Source organism: Arachis ipaensis, chromosome B4 (assembly GCF_059453495.1).
Source record: "Arachis ipaensis isolate K30076 ecotype BB chromosome B4, ASM5945349v1, whole genome shotgun sequence".
Classification (NCBI taxonomy): Eukaryota; Viridiplantae; Streptophyta; class Magnoliopsida; order Fabales; family Fabaceae; genus Arachis; species Arachis ipaensis.
The window spans coordinates 86,996,060-87,014,421 of record NC_142439.1 but is presented as its reverse complement, the minus strand read 5'-3'; the positions used below and the strand labels follow the sequence as shown (position 1 = coordinate 87,014,421).

The 18,362-nt window shown below is 40.4% G+C and overlaps 1 non-coding gene across 1 annotated transcript; it reads left to right on the top strand.

Moving 5' to 3' along the window:
• Nucleotides 1-15,175: 15,175 nt before the first annotated feature.
• Nucleotides 15,176-15,283, top strand: LOC148568251 (small nucleolar RNA R71). The gene has a single exon (XR_015881435.1). It is a non-coding gene; the product is annotated as a small nucleolar RNA R71 (small nucleolar RNA).
• Nucleotides 15,284-18,362: the final 3,079 nt, after the last annotated feature.

The window sequence follows — 18,362 nt, the reverse complement described above, 5'->3', positions numbered from 1 at the left end:
AATCTCATACCTAGCTACCCAAAATTTCTCTTTCACATTCCTTACTCATGTATCAACTTTTATTTTAATTTTATCATACATGCATTGATCTTTGAATTCTTAACTTAACATTGGGGTAATTTTGTCCCCTTAATTAATTATTGAATATTTTTGGATTTTTTTTAACATAAATGTAAAAATAAACATAGCTTATCAATGCACATAGAATTTTAATTCTTATAGTTTCACATGAGTAGGTACCCAAATTCCCATTATATCATCATGACACATTCCCTTATTATCTTTTGTTCCCACAATTTTTCCATACTTAATTAACACACAATTCTATCTTTAGCTAACCAAAGATTCAATTGGGATATAAAATTATTTTTCCGCTTAAGGCTAGTAATGTGGTAAAATAAAGAACAATTGGGATTTAAAAGCTCGAAGTGGCTAACAAAGGTAATTGCAAGGGTAGGCTTAATTTGGATAAGTGAGCTAAATATCCTATTTTTGTTCTAAAAATAGGATCTTAGAAGAAACTTATTGTCTTTTCAATCAAGTAGAACATGCATGCAACTAATTTATTACTATGCAATCTATCCTATTCTACAAAAGAAAAACTAACTAAATATCCTATTTTATTGGTGTTAGGGAAGAGAAATTACCTCCGGAAGTCAGGTACTGACTAACCTCCCCACACTTAAGGCTTAGCACCGTCCTCTGTGCCATCTGTCAGGAACAAAGGTGGGCTGGTAGCAGTATCTCCACAGTCGGGACCATCATGGCTCCCTGTGCTGGTAAAGGAAGTGGAGTCCGGGGTGTCTGAGTCTCTGTATTTTCCCTTAAGTAGCTCCTTGAGGTATGTGAATCGGCACTTGTTACGTCGCTCTCTTAGCTTTGCTTTGTGTTCCTGCCGATCCAACCTTTCAAGTATCTAATGGAGTAGTTGAGTGGTTGTAGGTGCTTGTGGTGTTGAAGGAGGAATCTCTTCAGCCGGTTCAGTAGGCTGGCTGGTAGTGGCTGTTGGAGGTCTGATATATTTCCCGTTAGGGACACACTGATCTTCCTGTGGAAGCATGGCTTTGGTGTCCCCAGCTTTGTAGGAGACTCCGACGGCTGAGACGAGATCTGAAACCAAGGCGGGAAAAGGTAAGTTGCCTGCAATTTGTACGTGTCCCATAGCACTCCGGATGTGTCTTGGTAGGTTCAGAGGCTGGTCTATAAGGATGCACCATAGTAGAACGGCCATGTCTGTAGTGAAGGAGGACTCGTGGGTGCTCGGAAAGACGTAATGGGACATAATCTATGCCCATACTCGAGCCTCCAAGGTAAGTGCGGAAGCCGATATGCCCTTAGGACGGGAACGATGGTAACCGTAGATCCATCCGCTGCCAGGTAGTGTGATAACTCTGAGAACAACGTCCCAGTCAAATTGGTACATCTGGCGTTTGAGTGCGGCTTCTTGAAATGCGTCCAGTCCTTCTGGAGTAGGGGGAAGATCTAAAGTTCGTTGAATGGCCTCTTCTGTAATGGGGACTTACTTCTGACGGACATAGACAGACGATAGGGTCGGCATGTGAAAGTTGGAGTAGAACTCAACAACCCAGGAAAGATTAACCTGCCGTGGCTGTCTCTGTAGGAAACCCCATTGTCTTCGTGCAATTTGTGGCTCAACAAATTCAGCAATGTGATTTGGGAGGATAAGAAGGTATTCATTGTTGTAATTTCTTTCTACTAGGATGGGGAACATCTGCTCACAGTAGCGATTGGAAAATCGTGCAGTGTCCTTTACTGGGAAGGCTTTTTCTCTATCATCAACCTTTATAATCCTCTTAATTCTTTTTGTTGAGGGTTTAACTGCAGTCGAAGAAGGCTCTGCCACTAATGCTCATTTTGTTCCTCTCCTTGTTGTTGATTTGGGAGCAGCTTTCTCCTTGCCTTTCTTGGTGGCCATCCTGAAAGAGGGAAAAGAGAAAGTATGTCAAAATGTCAAGGGATAGAGCAAGGAAGAGAATGGAAAAGGTGGTAATCAATGCACATTTAAAAAAAATGAATGGTGTTAACACATGGTCATGACAACATGTGGAAAATCAATAATGGAAATATAACGAGTGCATGTGAGGACAATTAAATGCAAGGTATTTATTGGCATGCAGAAAAAGGCATGAGTAGCATAGATCAAGCATTCAATGTCCAAGTTAGATTACCAAGTCTTTCATACTAACAATCTGTTTGTAATGACAATTATATTAAATTAATATGATATGAAAAAGGGTTTTGTGAAAAGCAAGCATTTAGAGTAGGAAAATAAAAGGATTCAAAAATAGTGCACAATGCCATATGGGCTTTTTCACAAACACATAGCATGCATGGTAGGTAAGCTATGCAAAATAAGAAATTGAACATGCAAGCAACCCTTTAAAAATTGATAGATAATTGCCAAACAATGTTGCAACAATCCACAAGCAAACATAAGGAATAATAACGACCCTATTAAATATCTAACACCAATTAAAAGAGAAAAAGAAAGAAAAAGAAAACATGAATAATGAAAATAAAAAGAAAAGAAAAGAAGAAGAAAACATAAATTAAGAAGAATAGAAATGTAAGGAGGGGGAAGAAAAGAAAAACCTTGTTAATGGTGGTGGGAGAGAGAAAGTAGAAAGTGAGAAGGAAGGAAGGTGGAAGAAAATAATGAGGAGGGAAAAGAAAACGTAGGATTTGGGGAAGAGAAAGATAAGATATTTGGCAAATTAGGATAAGCTGTGCGGCGCAAGCAACGCGGACGCATGGGGGACGCGTTCACGCGACTTGCGCTTAAATTAATCGATGCGGTCGCGTCGATCACGTGGACGCGTGACGCGTTTTGTGCTACTGGCGCGAGGGCAGCATCGCGCTCGCACAACTCTCTGTTCAAAACTTAGTATTGCCAAAAACCAGGGTGACACGGTCGCGTGGTTGACGTGATCGTGTGAGTGGCCATTATAGGGATATGACGCGGACGCATGAGTCATGCGTCCGCGTGGTAAGGCTTGTGCGTTCAGCACCAGTCCAGCACCACTCTAGCATAACTTTCGGTCGTGCACCCTTTTTTACGTCGATTTCCAGGTCACGAGGCCGCGTGAGTGACGCAGACGCGTGGGTGGCATTTTTCCCATGTGACGCGGACGCGTCGGTGACGCAGTCGCGTGAGGTGATTTGTGCCAGGGGCACGCCTCCAGCCACGCTCCCGCGTGACTTTCTGTTCGATTTCTTATTCTCACTGAGCCACCTGCGACGCGGACGCGTCGGTGACGCTGTCGCGTCGCGGCTCTCCCTCTTTTTTTTTAAATAAAAATATGCAAATGCAGATGCAAACTAAATGTGCTAATAATGAGAAGAGTTATTGAAAAAGAAAACTAACAATAAGGAAAGGAATGATCATACCATGGTGGGTTGTCTCCCACCTAGCACTTTGCTTTAACGTCCGTAAGTTAGACGCTCCATTAGCTTAGTCTTCTGCTGTGAGTGAATCTTCCAAGAGGAAGATTTCTAGCTCCTTGTTTTTTGTCACCTTCTCACCATGATATAGCTTCAAACGATGCCTATTAACTTTGATGAGTTCAGAGCTTGAAGGGTGACTTAGGTGAAAAACTCAGTACGGCTCAGCCTTCTCTACTCGATATGGACCTTCCCATCTTGATCTCAACTTGCCTGGCATGAGCCTCAGTCTGGATTTGTAAAGGAGGACTAAGTCTCCAGGTTGGAACTCTTTTCTCTTGATGTGCTGATCATGTACAGCCTTCATCTTTTCCTTGTACATTCTTGAGTTCTCATAAGCTTCCAGGCGAAGGCTTTCCAATTCTTGCAGTTGCAACTTCCTTTCAACTCCGGCTTTCTCAAATCCCATGTTGCACTCTTTTACTGCCCAAAAGGCTTTGTGCTCTACTTTAACTGGGAGATGACAGGATTTTCCATAAACTAAGCGGAAGGGACTCATCCCAATGGGTGTCTTGTATGCTGTTCTGTATGCCCAAAGTGCATCTTGCAGTCTGGTGCTCCAGTCTCTTCTATGAGGTTTGACTATCTTCTGCAATATATGCTTTATCTCTCGGTTAGACACCTCGGCTTGCCCATTAGTCTGAGGATGGTAGGCTGTTGCTACTTTATGAATTATCCCATGTTTCTTCAGTAATCCAGTTAGTCTCCTGTTACAAAAATGGGTGCCTTGATCGCTCACGATTGCTCGTGGTGATCCAAAGCGACAAATAATGTGGTTTCTCACAAAGAAAATAACAGTGTTAGCATCATCAGTGCGGGTAGGAATTGCTTCCACCCATTTGGAAACATAATCCACAGCTAACAATATATAAAAATAACCATTAGAATTTGGAAATGGACCCATGAAGTTAATGCCCCAAACATCAAAAATTTCATAGAAAAGCATAATTTGTTGAGGCATCTCATCCTTCTTGGATATATTACCAAATTTTTTGCATGGGAAACAAGATTTACAAAATTCAGCAGCGTCTCTAAAAAGAGTAGGCCACCAGAATCCACAATCTAAGATTTTTCTAGCTGTTCTTTGAGGGCCAAAATATCCTCCACTCTCAGATGAGTGATAGGCCTCTAAGATGGACTGGAATTCTGACTGAGGTACACACCTTCTAATTACCTGGTCAGCGCCACATCTCCATAAATATGGGTCATCCCATATATAATATTTAGACTCGCTTTTCAGCTTGTCTCTTTGATGCTTAGTAAAGTTTGGAGGAAAAGTGCGGCTAACTAGATAATTAGCTACAGGTGCATACCAAGGGACTACCTCAGATACTGCTTGCAGGTTATCAAAAGGGAAATTATCAGCTATAGGAGTGGAGTCATCCTTAGTGTGCTCAAGGCGACTCAAGTGGTCTGCCACTAAATTCTAGTTTCCACTCCTATCCTTTATTTCTAAATCAAATTCTTGTAGTAGCAGTATCCAACGTATAAGCCTTGGTTTCGATTCCTTTTTAGCTAATAAATACTTTAGAGCTGCGTGGTATGAATACACTACTACTTTAGTACCAAGTAAATAGGCTCAGAATTTATCCAGAGCAAAAACAATAGCAAGAAGCTCTTTCTCAGTAGTAGTGTAATTAGACTGAGCGGCGTCTAAGGTCTTAGACGCATAAGCAATTACAAAGGGGTCCTTACCTTCACGTTGGGCCAGCGTTGCTCCTACTGCATGGTTGGAAGCATTGCACATGATCTCAAATGGCTGGCTCCAGTCAGGTCCTCTCACAATTGGAGCTTGAGTCAGGGCAGTCTTCAGTTTATCAAACGCTTGTTTGTAATCCTCACTGAACTCGAACTCAATATCTTTTTGCAGTAATCTGGATAAGGGAAGCGCTACCTTACTGAAGTCCTTAATGAATCTCCGGTAAAAACCTGCATGGCCAAGGAATGAACGGACTTCCCTCACAGAGGAAGGGTAAGGTAAACTAGAAATAACATCCACCTTTGCTGGATCTACAGAAATGCCAGTATTAGACACAACATGTCCTAGTACAATCCCTTGTTTAACCATCAAGTGACATTTTTCAAAATTTAATACAAGGTTTGTACTGACACATCTATCTAATACTCTAGATAAACTATCTAAGCAAAGGCTAAAAGAATCACCATAAATGCTAAAATCATCCATAAAAACCTCCATACAGTCCTCAATAAGATCAGAGAAAAGACTCATCATGCACCTTTGGAAAGTAGCTGGTGCATTACACAAGCCAAAGGGCATCCTCTTGAAAGCATAAGTCCCAAAAGGACATGTAAAAGTAGTCTTTTTCTGATCCTCAGGAGCTATATAAATCTGGAAATAACCTTTGTAACCATCTAAAAAGCAATAATGCGAGTTACCTGACAGGCGATCTAGCATTTGATCAATGAATGGAAGAGGATAGTGATCCTTACGGGTGGCCTGGTTTAGGCACCTGTAATCAATGCAGACCCTCCAGGCGTTTTGTACTCTGGTTGCAATGAGCTCTCCATGCTTATTTTTCACTGTAGTTACTCCAGACTTCTTGGGCACCACTTGTACTGGGCTTACCCATTCACTGTCTGAGATGGGATAGATGATATCTGTCTCTAGTAGTCTAGTCACTTCCTTTTTGACAACCTCTAAGATAGTGGGATTCAGTCTTCTCTGGGGTTGACAAACAGGCCTAGCTCCCTCTTCTAAAAATATTCTGTGCTCACAAACTTGAGGGTTGATGCCTACTATGTCTGCCAAACTCTACCCAATTGCCTTCTTGTGCCTCCTCAGCACACTAAGTAACTGCTCTTCTTATTGAGAAGTGAGTTCCCGTACAATGATAACTGGAAACTTCTGCTTGTCCTCAAGGTAAGCATATTTGAGGTGTGGAGGGAGGGGTTTTAATTCTAGCTTCTGCTCATGGTCAGGCTCTGGATTGTCTGGAGTTGGTGACAATGGTAAAGTACTTTCATTGTCCTCAGAAAGTGTCCCCACACTCGGACCTTGTCCTATGTACTTCTCTTCTAACACCTCTTGGTGAACTTCAGCCACGGTTTCATCTATGATGTCACACTGGAGGATAGAATGATCTTCTGGTGGGTGCTTCATGACTCCATTCAGATTGAAGCTTACTACTCGGCCGTCTATTTCAAAAGAGTATGTTCCTGAAAAAGCATCCAATTTGAACTTCGAGGTCTTCAGGAATGGTCTTCCGGGTAGGATTGATGATGGCTTCTCTGAGTCATTTTGGGGCATCTCCAGGATATAAAAATCAATGGGAAATGTGAGCCCCTTAATGCCCACTAATACATCTTCAGCAACTCCAGCCACTGTAATAATGCTTTTATCTGGTAACACAAAACGAGCTGCCGACCTTTTTAAGGGAGAGAGCCTCAAAATATCATATATAGATAAAGGCATTATACTCACACATGCTCCTAAATCACACATGCAGTAAGAAAATACCACACCACCAATAGTACAATTAACCATACATGGACCTGGATCACTATACTTTTCAGGTATACCTCCCATTAAAGAAAATATAAAACTACCTAAAGGAATAGTTTCTAATTCATTAATTTTGTCTTTATGTATACATAAATCTTTTAGAAACTTTGCATATTTAGGTACCTGTTGAATAACATCAAAAAGGTGAACAGTTACCTCAACCTTTTTGAATATTTCTACCATTTTGGGATCAGGTTCCAACTGCTTCCTGGGCTTCCTTGCAAGTTGTGGAAAGGGAATAGGAATGGCGTTTTCTACAGTGTCTGCACCCTTTGGTGCTTCTTCCTGTGATTGAGCTTCTTCTTCTTTAGCCATGTCCTGCATATCCTCTTCCTCCTCAACATCTTCTATTTCCACTACCTCTTCAGCTGAGGCGTGTTCTGGTGGGCTTGGCTCCTCCTGATTCCTCTCGTGCAATGTGGTTCCGGACCTTAGGGTGATGGCATTAATGCCACCCTTTGGATTGGGTAATGGTTGAGAGGGGATTCCACTGGAGCTCAAAGGCTGGTTGTTGGAGTTATTCATTGATCCAATCTGTGAGACAAGAGCTTGCAAGGTAGAGTTCAGACCGTTTAGAGTAGAAGTAAGGTTATTTTCCATGGCATGTTGTCTCCGATCAATAGATTGTAGTAACTCATCATTAGAAGATGAAGATGGACAAGTGATTTGAGAGGTTTGCTGTTGGTTGTGCTGTGATCCTTGGAATTACCTCAAGTGAGGTGCTCTGTAAGGCTGGTTCTGGTTCTGCTGCCTGTTGTTGTTATTATTTCACCTCTGATTTCCCTGATTGTCTCTACCTCCTCTGTTATTGTTGTCCCTCCAATTCTGGTTAGAATTATCTCTCCAATTCTGGTTAGAATTGTCCTGCCATCCATGGCTGTAACTGCCACCTTGATTGTACCCTTGGTTGGGACGGTCATAGAAGTTATGAGTGGCTGCCACGGTGTTGTCTTCCTGCTGGAGCTGCGGACATTCATCAGTATAATGGCTATAATCAGCACAGATTCTGTAAATTTTCTGTGGGACTAACTGTTGGCTTTGCTGTGGTGGAGAAGGTTGAGCTTGCTGAACTTGTTGTTGATTCAATTGCATCTGCTTCAGTAAGTTGGTCATTTCACAGATACTTTGAGTTAGAGCAGCAGTCTCTCTGCTAGAGGATACTTCTGCAACAACTTTTGAACGGCCTTGTTTCTGCCTGTGATTCTGAGTAGATTCAGCTAAGTCGCTGATCAATTTCCATGCCTCATCAGTGGTCTTGTACTTTTTCATAGACCCATTGCTAGCACTTTCCAATGTGGTCTTATCTTGGGGCCTCATGCCCTGTGTGACGTAGCCGAACAACACTATCTTATCTATCATATAGTGGGGGCATGCTTCCAGAAGGTTGTTGAAGCGCTCCCAATATTCATAGAGAGTCTCGAATTCGTCCTGAACAATCATGGAAATGTCTTTCCGTAGTTTGTCAGTAACTTCAGCTGGGAAGAATTTTTCCAAAAATTCTCTTCAAGCGTATCCCAGTCAGAAATAGTTGCTGCGGGTTGAGTGTAGTACCACTCTCTCGCCTTTCCCTCAAGAGAGAATGAGAAGGCTTTTAACAAAATTGAAGTTTCATCTGCACCATCACGCCTGATAGTAGAACAGGCTGCTTGAAAATCTCTTAGGTGCTTGATAGGCTCTTGAGCAGGTAAGCCATGAAACTTAGGCATCAAATTGAGCAGTGCAGTCTTTATTTCAAAGTCTGTAGCCACTGTGGTGCACGAAATTGTGATCATCAATGGCGCCAACAACTTGGTACGCACAATTGTAATCTCAACTCTTTATCACAACTCCGCACAACTAACCAGCAAGTGCACTGGGTCGTCCAAGTAATAAACCTTACGCGAGTAAGGGTCGATCCCACGGAGATTGTCGGCTTGAAGCAAGCTATGGTCATCTTGTAAATCTCAGTCAGGCGGATTCAAATGGTTATGGAGGATTGATAATTAAAAGATGAATAAAACATAAAATAAAGATAGAGATACTTATGTAATTCATTGGTGAGAATTTCAGATAAGCGTATGAAGATGCTTTGTTCCTCCTGAACCTCTGCTTTCCCATTGCCTTCTTCCAATCATTCATACTCCCTTCCATGGCAAGCTTTATGTTGGGCATCACCGTTGTCAATGGCTACTTCCCGTTCTCTCAGTGAAAATGTTCTACGCACGCTGTCACCGCACGGCTAATCATCTGTCGGTTCTCGATCATGTTGGAATAGGATCCATTGATCCTTTTGCGTCTGTCATATGCCCAACAATCGCGAGTTTGAAGCTCGTCACAGTCATCCCTTCTCAGATCCTACTCAGAATACCACAGACAAGGTTTAGACGTTCCAGATCTCAGGAATGGCCGCCAATAATTCTAGCTTATACCACGAAGGTTCTAATCTTAGATTAGAAACCCAAGAGATACACATTCAAGCTTGTTTGCATGTAGAACGGAAGTGGTTATCAGGCACGCGTTCATAGGTGAGAATTGTGATGAGTGTCACATAATCATCACATTTATCATGTTCTTGAGTGCAAATGAATATCTTAGAGAAGAAGTAGGCGTGAATTGAATAGAAAAACAGTAGTACTTTGCATTAATTCATGAAGAACAGCAGAGCTCCACACCTTAATCTATGGTGTGTAGAAACTCCACTGTTCAAAATACATAAGAACAAAAGGGTCTAGGCATGGCCGTGAGGCCAGCCCCTAAACGTGAAAAGGTCTATCAAAGTATATCAAGTGTGTAAAATACAATAGCAAAAGGTCTTATTTATAGAAGACTAGTAGCCTAGGGTTACAGAAATAAGTAATTAATGCAGAAATCTTCTTCCGGGCCCACTTGGTGTGTGCTTGGGCTGAGCATTGAAGCTTCCATGTGTAGAGACTTTTCTTGGAGTTAAGCGCCAGCTTTTGTGCCAGTTTGGGCGTTTAACTCCAGCTTTTATGCCAGTTCTGGCGTTTTGACGCCAGAATTCTTAAGCTGACTTGGAATGCCTGTTTGGGCCATCAAATCTTAGGCAAAGTATAAACTATTATATATTGCTAGAAATCCCAAGATGTCTACTTTCCAACGCAATTGAGAGCGCACCAATTGGGCTTCTGTAGCTCCAGAAAATCCACTTTGAGTGCAGGGAGGTCAAAATACAACAGCATTTGCAGTCCTTTTTCAGCCTCTAAATTAGATTTTTGCTCAGGTCCCTCAATTTCAGCCAGAAAATAACTGAAATCACAGAAAAACACACAAACTCATAGTAAAGTCAAGAAATGTGATTTTTATTTAAAAACTAATAAAAACATAATAAAAACTAACTAAAATATACTAAAAACATACTAAAAACAATGCCAAAAAGTGTATAAATTATCCACTCATCACAACACCAAACTTAAATTGTTGCTTATCCCCAAGCAACTAAAAATCAAATAGGATAAAAAGAAGAGAATATACAATGAATTCCAAAAACATCTATGAAGATCAGTATTAATTAGATGAGCAGGGCTTTTAGCTTTTTGCTTTTGAACAGTTTTGGCATCTCACTTTATCCTTTGAAGTTCAGAATGATTAGCTTCTATAGAAACTCAGAATCCAGATAGTGTTATTGATTCTCCTAGTTAAGTATGTTGATTCTTGAACACAGCTACTTTATGAGTCTTGGCCGTGACCCAAAGCATTTTGTTTTCCAGTATTACCACCGGATACATAAATACCACAGACACATAACTGGGTGAACCTTTTCAGATTGTAACTCAGCTTTGCTAGAGTCCCCAATTAGAGGTGTCCAGAGCTCTTAAGCACACTCTTTTTGCTTTTGGACCACGACTTTAACCGCTCAGTCTCAAGTTTTCACTTGACACCTTCACGCCATAAGCACATGGTTAGGGATAGCTTGGTTTAGCCGCTTAGACCAGGATTTTATTCCTGTGGGCCCTCCTATCCACTGATGCTCAAAGCCTTGGATCCTTTTTATTTTACCCTTGTCTTTTGGTTTAAAGGGTTATTGGCTTTTTCTGCTTGCTTTTTCTTTTTCTCTTTTTTTTTATTCACTGCTTTTTCTTGCTTTAAGAATCAATTTTATGATTTTTCAGATTATCAAATAATATTTCTCCTTTTCCATCATTATTTCAAGAGCCAAAAATTTTAACATTCATGAACAATCAAATTAAAAAATATGCACTGTTCAAGCATTCATTCAGAAAGACAAAAGTATTGCCACCACATCAAAATAATTAAACTGTTTTAAAATCTGAAATTCATGTACTTCTTTTTCTTTTTAAATTAAAAACATTTTTTATTTAAGAAAGGTGATGGATTCATTTTCATAGCTTTAAGGCATAGACACTTAGACACTAGTGATCATGTAATAAAGACACAAACATAAATAAACATAAGGCATAATTTTCGAAAAAAACAGAAAATAAAGAACAAGGAAATTAAAGAACGGGTCCACCTTATTGATGGCGGCTTGTTCTTTCTCTTGAAGATCTTATGGAGTGCTTGAGCTCCTCAATGTCTCTTCCTTGCCTTTGTTGCTCCTCTCTCATAACTCTTTGGTCTTCTCTAATTTCATGGAGGAGGATTGAATGCTCTTGGTGCTTCACCCTTAGTTGTCCCATATTGGAACTCAATTCTCCTAGGGAGGTGTTGATTTTCTCCTAATAGTTTTGTGGAGGAAAATGCATCCCTTGAGGCATCTCAGGGATTTCATGATGAGTAATTTCCTCATGCTCTTGGTGAGGTTCTCTTATTTGCTTCATCCTTTTCTTAGTGATGGGCTTGTCCTCATCAATGAGAATGTCTTCCTCTATGTCAATTCCAGCCGAATTGCAAAGGTGACGAATGAGATGAGGGAAGGCTAGCCTTGCCAAAGTGGAGGACTTGTCCGCCACCTTGTAGAGTTCTTGGGATATAACCTCATGAACTTCTACTTCCTCTCCAATCATGATGCTATGGATCATGATCGCCCGGTCTATAGTAACTTCAGACCGGTTGCTAGTGGGAATGATTGAGCGTTGGATGAACTCTAACCATCCCCTAGCCACGGGCTTGAGGTCATGCTTTCTTAGTTGAACCGGATTCCCTCTTGAATCTCTCTTCCATTGAGCGCCCTCTTCACAAATGTCTATGAGGATTTGGTCCAACCTTTGATCAAAGTTGACCCTTCTAGTGTAAGGGTGTGCATCTCCTTGCATCATTGGCAAGTTGAATGCCAACCTTACATTCTCCGGACTAAAATCTAAGCATTTCCTCCGAACCATTGTAAGCCAATTCTTTGGGTCCGGGTTCACACTTTGATCATGGTTCTTGGTGATCTATGCATTGGCATAGAACTCTTGAACCATTAAGATTCTGACTTGTTGAATGGGGTTGGTGAGAACTTCCCAACCTCTTCTTCGAATCTCATGTCGGATCTCCAGATATTCACCCTTTTTGAGTTTAAAAGGGACCTCGGGGATCTCCTTCTTCTTGGCCACGACTTCATAGAAGTGGTCTTGGTGCACCCTTGAGATGAATCTCTCCATCTCCCATGACTCAGAGGTGGAAGCTTTTGCCTTTCCTTTCCTCTTTCTAGAGGTTTCTCCGGTCTTAGGTGCCATAAATGGTTATGGAAAAATAAAAAGCAACGCTTTTACCACACCAAACTTAGAAAGAGTGCTCGTCCTCGAGCAAAAGAAGAAAGAAGAGAGTAGAAGAAGAAGAAATAGAGGAGATGGAGGGGGCTTAGTATTTCGGCCAAGGGGGAGAAGTAGTGTGTATGTTGTGTGAAAATGAAGGAGTGAAGATGGGTTTATATAGGAGTGGAGAGGGGGGTATGGTTCGGCCATTATGGGTGGGTTTGGGAGGGAAGTGGTTTGAATTTGAATGGTGAGGTAGGTGGGGTTTTATGAAGGATGGATGTGAGTGGTGAAGAGAATGGTGGGATTTGATAGGTGAGGGGTTTTTGGGGAAGAGGTATTGAGGTGATTGGTGAATGGGTGAAGAAGAGAGAGAGATGTGGGGTAGGTGGGGATCCTGTGGGGTCCACAGATCCTGAGGTGTCAAGGATATCTTATCCCTGCACCAAGTGGCGTGCAAAACGCCCCTTTCTTCTAATCATGGCATTAAACGCCAGGTTGCTGCCCATTTCTGGCGTTTAACACCAGCTTCTTGCCCTTTTCTGGCGTTAAACGCCAGTCTGGTGCCCATTTCTGGCGTTAAACACCCAGAATAGTGCCAGACTGGGCGTTTAACGCCCATTCTGCTACCCTTACTGGCGTTTAAACGCCAGTAAGCTTCTTCTCCAGGGTGTTCTATTTTTCAGTCTGTTTTTGCTTTTTTAATTATTTTTGTGACTTCACATGTTCATCAACCTACAGAAAACATAAAATAACAAAAGAAAATAGAAATTTAACATGGATAAGTAAAATTGGGTTGCCTCCCAACAAGCGCTTCTTTAATGTCAGTAGCTTGACAGTGGGCTCTCATGGAGCCTCACAGATGTTCAGAACAATGTTGGAACCTCCCAACACCAAACTTAGAGTTTGAATGTGGGGGTTCAACACCAACTTAAAGTTTGGTTGTGGCCTCCCAACACCAAACTTAGAGTTTGACTGTGGGGGCTCTGTCTGACTCTGTATTGAGAGAAGCTCTTCATGCTTCCTCTTTATGGTTACAGAGGGATATCCTTGAGCTTTAAACACAAGGGAGTCTTCATTCACTTGAATGATCAATTCTTCTCTGTCAACATCAATTACAGCTTTTGCTATGGCTAGGAAGGGTCTGCCAAGGATGATGGATTCATCCACACACTTCCCAGTCTCTAGGATTATGAAATCAGCAGGGATGTAGTGATCTTCAACCTTTACCAAGACATCCTCTACAAGTCCATAAGCCTGTTTCTTTGAATTGTCTGCCATCTCCAGTGAAATTCTTGCAGCTTGTACCTCAATGATCCCTAGCTTCTCCATTACAGAGAGAGGCATGAGGTTTATACTTGACTCTAGATCACACAGAGCCTTCTCAAAGGTCATGGTGCCTATGGTACAAGGTATTGAAAACTTCCCAGGATCTTGTCTCTTCAGAGGTAATTTCTTCCTAGTCAAGTCATCCAGTTCTTTAGTGAGCAATGGAGGTTCATTCTCCCAAGTCTCATTACCAAATAACTTAGCATTTAGCTTCATGATTACTCCAAGGTACTTAGCAACTTGCTCTTCAGTAACATCTTCATCCTCTTCAGAGGAAGAATACTCATCAGAGCTCATGAATGGCAGGAGTAGATTCAATAGAATCTCTATGGTCTCAGTGTGAGCCTCAAATTCCCATGGTTTCTCATTAGGGAATTCCATGGAGGCCAGTGGACGTCCATTGAGGTCTTCCTCAGTGGAGATCACTGCCTCTTCCTCCTCTCCAGGTTTGGCCATGTGAGACGTGTTTATGACCTTGCACTCTCTCTTTGGATTCTCTTCTGTATTGCTTGGGAGAGTACTAGGAGGGAGTTCAGTAACTTTCTTACTCAGCTGACCCACTTGTGCCTCCAAATTTCTAATGGAGGACCTTGTTTTAGTCATAAAACTTTAAGTTGTTTTAATTATATTAGAGACTATGGTGGCTAAGTCAGAGTGGCTCTGCTTAGAATCCTCTGTCTGTTGCTGAGAAGATGATGGAAAAGGCTTGCTATTGCTAAACCTGTTTCTTCCACCATTATTGTTATTGAAGCCTTGTTGAGGCCTCTGTTGGTCCTTCCATGAGAGATTTGGATGATTTCTCCATGAAGGATTATAGGTGTTTCCATAGGAATCTCCCATGTAATTCACCTCTTCCATTGCTGGGTTCTCAGGATCATAAGCTTCTTCTTAAGGGGAAGCTTCCTTAGTACTGCCTGGTGCAGCTTGCATTCCAGACAGACTTTTGAGAAATCATATTGACTTGCTGAGTCAATATTTTATTTTGAGCCAGTATGACATTCAGAGTATCAATCTCAAGAACTCCTTTCTTCTGATTTGTCCCATTATTTACAGGGTTCCTTTCAGAAGTATACATGAATTGGTTATTTGCAACCATCTCAATGAGTTCCTGAGCTTCTGTAGGCGTCTTCTTCAGATGAAGAGATCCTCCAGCAGAGCTGTCCAATGACATCTTGGACAGTTCAGACAGACCATCATAGAAGATACCTATGATGCTCCATTCTGAAAGCATGTCAGAAGGACACCTTCTGATTAATTGCTTGTATCTTTCCCAAGCTTCATAGAGGGATTCACCTTCCTTCTGTCTGAAGGTTTAGACTTCCACTCTAAGCTTACTCAATTTTTGATGTGGAAAGAACTTTGCCAAGAAAGCATTGACTAGCTTTTCCCAAGAGTTCAGGCTTTCTTTAGATTGTGAATCCAACCATGTTCTAGCTCTGTCTCTTACAGCAAAAGAAAATAGCATAAGCTTGTAGACCTCGGGATCAACCCCATTGGTCTTGACAGTGTCACAGATTTGCAGGAATTCAGCTAAGAACTGATGAGGATCTTCCATTGGAAGTCCATGAAACTTGCAATTCTGTTGCATCAGAGAAACTAATTGAGGCTTAAGCTCAAAGTTGTTTGCTCCAATGGCAGGGATTGAGATGCTTCTCCCATAGAAGTCGGGAGTAGGTGCAGTAAAGTCACCAAGCACCTTCCTTGCATTGTTGACATTATTGTTGTTTTCGGCTGCCATGTCTTTTTCTTGTTTGAAAAGTTCTGTTAGGTCCTCTATAGAGAGTTGTACTTTAGCTTCTCTTATCTTTCTCTTCAAGGCCTTTTAGGTTCAGGATCAGCCTCAACAAGAATGCTTTTGTCCTTGCTCCTGCTCATATGAAAGAGAAGAGAACAAGAAAGTATGGAATCCTCTATGTCACAATATAGAGATTCCTTGAAGTGTCAGAGGAAAAGAAGAATAGAAGGAGAAGGTAGAAAGAGAAGAATTCGAACTTATCAAGAGGGATAGAGTTCGAATTGTTGATAGTGGAGGAGTGTTAGTCCTTTAAATAGAAGGATGTGAGAAGAGCGGAAGAATTTTCGAAAATAAATTAAAAATATTTTGAAATAATTAAAAGAAATTTTGAAAATTTGATTGATGATTTTTGAAAATTAAAATTGGGAAAGAAATTAAGTGATTTTTGAAAAAGATTTTGAAATTAGAAATCAAAAAGATATGATTGAAAATTAATTTTTGAAAAAGATGTGATTGAAAAGATATGATTGAAAATCAATTTAAAAAGAAGGTTTTAAAATTAAAGTTGATTACTTGTCTAACAAGAAATTAGAAGATATGATTCTAGAATTTAAAATTTGATCCTTCCTTAATAGGCAAGTAACAACTTGAAAATTTTGAATTAAATTACTAATTATAGCAATGATTTTCGAAAATAGAAAAAAAATAAAAAAATGGAAAGAAATTGATTTTGAAGAGATATGATTGAAAAGATATGATTTGAAAAAGATTTGATTTTGAAAAATTAGGAAGATTTGAAAAAAAATTTGGATTAAAAACAAAATCTTCCCTCTAGTGTCATCCTGGCGTTAAACGCTCAGAATGGTATCCATTCTGGTGTTTAACACCTAAAATGCTACCTTTTTGGGCGTTAAACGCCCAGCTAGGTACCCTGGTTGGCGTTTAAACGCCAGTTTTCCTTCTTCACTGGGTGTTTTGAACGCCTAGCTTTTTTGTTTAATTCCTCTGCTGAATGTTCTAAATCTTCAATTCTCTGTATTATTGACTTGAAAAGACACAATTTTGAAAATATTTTTGAATTTTTAATGATGAGAAACAATAAAAAAAATGCAACTAAGATCAAATAAATAATACATGCAAGACACCAAACTTAGAAGTTTGTATACTAAGGACTATAACAATTTGAAAATGCATGTAAGAAACAACAAAACACACAAAACAAGAGAATTTAAAGATCAGAGCTAGGAAATCATCAAGAACAACTTGAAGATCAATGAAGAACATATTACATATATTCGAAAAAATGCAAAAAGAAGAAAGACATGCAATTGACACCAAACTTAAAAATTAGACACTAGACTCAAACAAGAGACATAAAAATATTTTTGATTTTATGATTTTATAAATATTTTTTTTTTGTGATTTTTCAAAAATTATATGGAAAAGAGAATAAAGAGATTCAAAACTTTTAATAAGAATTCTAGGAATCATGCAATGTTAGTCTAAAGCTTCAGCAGGACATTACATTCAGCAGCTAAATTGATGAGAATCAATCAGCTTTTGTGATGATAAGAACATCACCTTGAAACTTTGGAATTCATTCTTAAAAATTCTGAAAAATAAAAAGAAAAGTACCTAATCTAAGTAACAAGATGAACCGTCAGTTGTCCAAACTCGAACAATCCCTGGCAACGGCTCCAAAAACTTGGTGCATGAAATTGTGATCATCAATGGCGCCAACAACTGGTACGCACAATTGTAATCTCAACTCTTTATCACAACTCCGCACAACTAACGAGCAAGTGCACTGGGTCGTCCAAGTAATAAACCTTACGCGAATAAGGGTCGATCCCACGAAGATTGTCGGCTTGAAGCATGCTATGGTCATCTTGTAAATCTCAGTCAGGCGGATTCAAATGGTTATGGAGGATTGATAATTAAAAGATGAATAAAACATAAAATAAAGATAGAGATACTTATGTAATTCATTGGTGAGAATTTCAGATAAGCGTATGAAGATACTTTGTTCCTCCTGAACCTCTGCTTTCCTATTGCCTTCTTCCAATCATTCATACTCCCTTCCATGGCAAGCTTTATGTTGGGCATCACCGTTGTCAATGGCTACTTCCCGTCCTCTCAGTGAAAATGTTCTACACACGCTGTCACCGCACGGCTAATCATCTGTCGGTTCTCGATCATGTTGGAATAGGATCCATTGATCCTTTTGCGTCTGTCACATGCCTAACAATCGCGAGTTTGAAGCTCGTCACAGTCATCCTTTCTCAGATCCTACTCAGAATACCACAGACAAGGTTTAGACGTTCCAGATCTCAGGAATGGCCGCCAATAATTCTAGCTTATACCACGAAGGTTCTAATCTTAGATTAGAAACCCAAGAGATACACATTCAAGCTTGTTTGCATGTAGAACGGAAGTAGTTGTCAGGCAAGCGTTCATAGGTGAGAATTGTGATGAGTGTCACATAATCATCACATTCATCATGTTCTTGAGTGCAAATGAATATCTTAGAGAAGAAGTAGGCGTGAATTGAATCGAAAAACAGTAGTACTATGCATTAATTCATGAAAAACAGTAGAGCTCCACAGCTTAATCTATGGTGTGTAGAAACTCCACCATTGAAAATACATAAGAACAAAAGGGTCTAGGCATGGCCGTG